The 5,797-nt window shown below is 40.1% G+C and overlaps 1 pseudogene; it reads left to right on the top strand.

Annotated features, from left to right (window-relative positions):
• Positions 1-2,654, top strand: part of LOC102851147 — a 5,711-nt pseudogene extending 3,057 nt beyond the window's left edge.
• Positions 2,655-5,797: the final 3,143 nt, after the last annotated feature.

The raw sequence follows: 5,797 nt of genomic DNA, 5'->3' as shown, positions 1-5,797 counted from the left end.
ATCCTGATGCTGCCAATTTGTCCAGTGGTGAGAATCTTTGTCTTCTTGACATTGAGCCTCAGTCCATACTGAAGGCTGCAGTCCTTGACCCTCTGCAGCAAGCACTTCAGGTTCTCTTCCGTTTCAGCAGGCAGCGTTGTGTCATCTGCATAATGCAGATTATTGGTAGATCTTCCACCAATCCTGATGTCACATTTCTCCTCATAGAGACCAGTCTCTTGGATGATCTGTTCTCTATACAGGTTGAAAAGGTATGGAGACAGTACACATCCCTGTCATACACCCTTCCCAATTTTGAACCATGCAGTGTTACCCTGCTCTGTTCTGATGACTGCCTCTTGGTCCAAGTATAGGTTTCCCATTAGCATGATTAAATGTTCTGGGATTCCCATTCTTCTCAGAGTCAGCCACGGTTTGTTATGATCCACACTGTCAAATGCCTTTGCATAATCAATGAAACACAGATAGACGTTCCTCTGGTATTCCCTGCTTTCAGCTAAGATCCATTTAATATCAGCTACAATATCGCTAGTACCACGACACTTTCTAAACCCAGCCCGGACTTCTGGGCGTTCTCTGCTGATGTACTGTTCCAGTCGTTTTTGGATAATCTCAGCAGAATCTTGTTTGCATGTGAAATCAATGATATTGTTCTATAGTTTCCACACTCAGTTGGGTCACCCTTTTTTGGGATGGGAACAAATATAAATCTCTTCCAGTCAGTTGGCCAAGTAGTTGTTCTCCAGATTTCTTGGCACAACTTGCTCAGCACGTCCAGGGCAGCATCTGTTAGCTGAAATATGTCAATTGGCATACCATACATTCCTGGGGCCTTATTTTTGCTATTTCCTTCAAAGCAGTCTGAACTTCTTCCTCCATCACCATAAGCTCTTGCTCTTACGTTGTTTCATGAAATTCTTCTGTGTCTGCCAATTCCTTTCGATATAAGTGACTCAGTATATTCTTTCCATCTTCTTTTAGTGATTCCTGGATCATTTAATATTCTGCTTAAAGCATCCTTGATTATAGCAACTAGAGGTTTGAATTTGTTCTTCAGTTCCTTGATCCTAAGAACTACTGAGCGAGTTTGGCTCTTTTGATTTTCTGACTCCAGCTCCTCACACATTTCATTGTAATATTTTAATTTGTCTTAGCAGAGTAGCTAGTGATAAATGTGGTGAAATGGGAACTCATACACATTTTTTGTGGGATTGTAAAATGGTACAGCCACTCTGGAAGGCAGTTGGACATTTCCTCAAAAAGCTGGACACAGAGATTCCATATAACCTAGCTAATCCACTGCTTGGAATATGCCCTAAGAAAACAATGAATGAATGGAATCCCAAAATCTCTGTAGATGTTCATTGAAATGAAAAATAAACAACCTAAATTAAAAAAAAGAAAATGATAATTGAGGCACAAACAGAGACTTGTACACCAGTGTTCATAGCTGCATTATTCACCGTAGCAAGAACATGTAAACAGCCCAAAGGTCCAATGACAATCGAATGCATTGAGAATTTATGGTACATTCACACAATGGACTACTATGTAGCCTGCAGGAGCAATGATTTTGCAAATGACTACCTAACGTGGGAGGGACTGGAGAGCATTACTGGGGTTAGATGGTATCTCATTGTGGTTTTGATTTGCATCACTCTTAGTCAGACTGAACTGACTAACTCAGTCTCATACAAACAAATACCATATGGGACCATTATTGTAGAGCATGTATGAGGATCCAAGAATGGGGCGGGGAGGCACTTAATCACAGGGTCACACAATTTGATGGGTGGAGGGAGGGATTGGTAAAGGAGAGGGGAAATGTCTAGTGTGAAAAACAATATATGTGAACTTTGTATGAAGACCAGTACTAAAAACTCACACACAACATTGCGGGGGGGGGGGCAGGTAAACAATTGGAATGTGCTTCTGATAAGTCAGTGGGTGGGAGAAGCAAGGGCAGAGAATTTGGTGGAAGCATCAGGGTGGGAGAAGTGGTGGCAGTGGTCCCAGCTGCAGGACAAGCAGAAATTGCAGCGGTTTGTTGCAAAAGTGGAATATTGATAAGAAGCCTGTAAAAACTAGACAGTGGTATGAATCAGGTGTGAAAAATACTTTGGATGCTTCTGCCAAAAACGTATTTATGGAAAAGGACAAGCATGTGGAAAATTTTAGTCTAATTGACAGTCGCCTCACCAGCTGTACTATCTCCTCTTTCTTTACCATAAGTGGCTTTGGTTTGAGTTCACATGCACCCCTTTCCAGAATCAAAGCCTGTTTTTGGCTTTGTGTATCATATTCTGTTTTGTTGGGAATCCTGACCGTTTACACTACATTCAAGGAGAACATCTTTCTTGAAGGCCACAGGATAGATCCTTATGATAGATGGCAGATGTCCTTCATCAAAAGGTTTGTTGAGAAATACACCCCGAAGCTGACCTTCATCATTGGGAGAATGAAGCAGTAGCATGAAGCCTAAGTTAATGAAATCCATTGCTAAGTTCTTTGAGCACAGTGAGACACTGGCCATGGATGTGTATGAGCTTGAAATATCCAGGCTCCTTGACAGTCTTGCTACAGAAAGAAAAGCCAACCAAAATAAAATAAAAATTAAAATAAGAAATACCAATGCAAAACTCAGGCAGTTTTAAAGGAAGCTGTGTTTCTACTGGATAATGCTAAGTCACAAATAGAAGAGGGGTGGGAAGTGGGAAGAAAGCTTAAAATGAGTAGTAAGTGTTGCTTATTTTAAAACCGAATGTCCCTGCTGTTCTTGAAATGTTAATTTATTATGGGTAAGTAAAATTTTCTATCACAGATGCGAGAGTTGTAGCTCTGTTGTGTAGCTGAACTTCCTTGATTTGCTGATTACAGTGTTTGATTACAGTGATTTGCTTTCCTGGAGAAGTGTTTTTTTCCACCATCATACATGTTTCTTCCCTTATACATAGCAGCACTTTATGTATCTTTGTGCCATGCAATATTTGAAGAATCCATTTTTTGTTTTGTTTTTGCATTAAAACTATTAACAGAAGATAAGATAGTATATGTAGAAAATGTTAACACATTTGACAGCTCTGAGAATCAACACTGGTTGTTTTGTTTTTTCTCTCTTGGAGAAAGTTTCACAGGTGGTGAAAAGAGAGACTCTTTTGGACCTATTTGCAAACAGAATGCTAAAGATTACACTGTTGCTTCACAGAAGATGTGCTGATAGCTAAGGAAAGTTGGTGAAGATTTTACATGACGTGAATGAGCATTTATCTTTATCTACAGAGAAATTAGAATTAAGGCTCTGGAGTCTTAACTCCAGGTAGATAGAAGCGAGCCCTGGTTCTGACACCTTCTATCCAAATTTCATTATAGCTAGATTTTCACTATGCCTTAATATATTTCTTTCCCTATGTGTGGATCATAACAAACTGTGGCTGACTCTGAGAAGAATGGGAATCCCAGAACACTTGATCGTGCTAATGAGAAACCTATACTTGGACCAAGAGGCAGTCATCAGAACAGAGCAAGGAAACACACTGCATGGTTCTAAATTGGGAAGTGTGTATGCCAGGGATGTGTCCTATCTCTATACCTTTTCAACCTGTATGCAGAACAGATTATATGGGAGGCTGGACTATATGAGGAGAAATGCGGCATCAGGATTGGTGGAAGATTCATCAACAATCTTCGTTATGCAGATGACACAGCCCTGCTTGCTGAAACTGAGGAGAACCTGAAGTGCTTGCTGCAGAGGGTCAAGGACTGCAGCCTCCAATATGGATTGAGGCTCAATGTCAAGAAGACAAAGAGTCTCACCTCTGGACCAATTGGCAGCATCAGGACAGATGGTGAAGAGATTGAGATCGTTCACAGTTTTAGCTTGCTTGGCTCCACCGTCAACCTTCTTGGCACCAGTAGCCAGTAAATTAAAAGTATTTTAATTTCCCATCGTATTGCGATGGGAAAGTCTGCTGTTAGGGACCTCTCCAAAGTACTGAAGAGTCATGGTGTCTCTCTGGAGACTAAGGTGCGTCTGATCCAAGCCATGGTCTTTGCTATCACTTGTTATGCATCAGAGAGTTGGACAATGACTAAGGAGGATAGAAGGAGAATTGATGCCTTTAATCTGTGGTGCTGGAGAAGAGTATTGAGTGTACCATGGACCGCTAAGAAAACAGATTCATCCTGGAAAGGGTTAAACTGGGCGACTCCTTGGAGGCAAGGATTCTGAGGCTTTGTCTAACATACTTTGGACATGTTGTAAGGAGGGACCAGTCCTTGGAGAGGGACATCAGGCTTGGGATGGTGGAGGGACAGCGCAGGAGGGTAAGGCCCTCTAGGAGGTGGATTGATTCAGTGACTGGGGTAATTGGTATGGGTGTATCAGAGACAGTGCGATTGGCACAGGATAGAACAGAGTTTAGGGCTGTTGTACATAGGGTAGCTGTGAGTCGCAAGCAACTCGACAGCACATAACAACAACATGTGTATACACATACGTGTGCAAAGTTGATTAAAATGAATATAAATGTCAAAGTTTAGAAGTTAATTTAATAGCAATTGTCAATAAATGTTATAATAACTTAAGAACCATGGAACGAAATAAGAATCCCTTATATTTTCCTGAAAACACTCTCTTCTGATTTTCTCCTACTAGATTACTCTTTCTTAATCTTCCTTATTGTCTTCCTATCTCTTATCCCTTTAACTCAGAGGTTATAAATATAAATAATTAAATGATCTGAGAAGTTAACACAAATGTTCAACATTTCAGGTACAAGAAGTCAGAGATTTTATGTGGGCTGCAGTGAACAAGAAGATGAGTTGTAAAATTTGGTGATGAAAGGACCAGATTTTACTTATAGATGATGCCTATCCATATTCCAGACGATTCTTGTCAGATAAAACAGAAAATGTTTGAATCTACCCAGTGATGCTTCAGAAAAGAGATGTTTCAGAAAGCTTGCTGTTCTGTGCATCTAAGTAAATTCCAACTCATATGGCCCTGTTGATGCTGCTCTATAGAGTTTTTAAGACTGTCATTACTGAAGCAGGAGATCACTCTTGGCCCTGCAGTGTGATGAGTGTAACTGAAACCCTAGCCTTTTAGTTAGCAGTCTACTGCTTAACCACTGTACCACCAAGGCTCTGTCAGAATGTTTACCACCCAGAGAACCCTGTGAACCAGGTTTTCTCTGTAACACTGAGCAGTGTAATGAGTCCATCAATTTGAAGACAGCAGATTTGTTTCACTTGACAGTCAGATTAGGAATGGAGATTTGTAATCCCTTTGGTGCTCTTTTTGATTTGGTATATTTTCCTTAAGTGGTTTCATTCATTCCTCTGTGCTTCAGATCTTTATAAGAAAATCTACAAAGCACTACTATAATAAACAATGAGAGACCTAATTAAATGGAAAAGTAGTCCCTGTTCTTGGCTGGAAGGCTTGAACATTGTGAAAATGACAGTTCTACCAAAAGCAATCTACAGGTTCAATGCAATCCCAATATAGATACCAAATCCAGTCTTTAAGGAGCTAGGAAAGGCCATTTCTAGTTTCCTTTGGAAAGGCAGAGACTCAAAATAAGCAAAACTTTTCTAAAAACTAAAAAATTAAGTTGTAGGTATCTTACTTCCTGATCAAAGCCTGCTTACACATCTATTGGTACAATGACAAACATAGATAAATGGAATAAAATTGGTAATAGGGAAATCAACCCACCAACCTATGGTCAACTGATATTTGACAAGGTAATGAACCTCATTAAATGGGGAAATGATAGTCTCTTTATCAAATGGT

Source organism: Elephantulus edwardii, unplaced genomic scaffold, assembly GCF_000299155.1.
Source record: "Elephantulus edwardii isolate Elephantulus edwardi_28Jun2011 unplaced genomic scaffold, EleEdw1.0 scaffold00667, whole genome shotgun sequence".
Lineage (NCBI taxonomy): Eukaryota > Metazoa > Chordata > Mammalia > Macroscelidea > Macroscelididae > Elephantulus > Elephantulus edwardii.
Note: the sequence above shows the minus strand (reverse complement) of the source record. Positions and strands in the feature narration are given on the sequence as shown.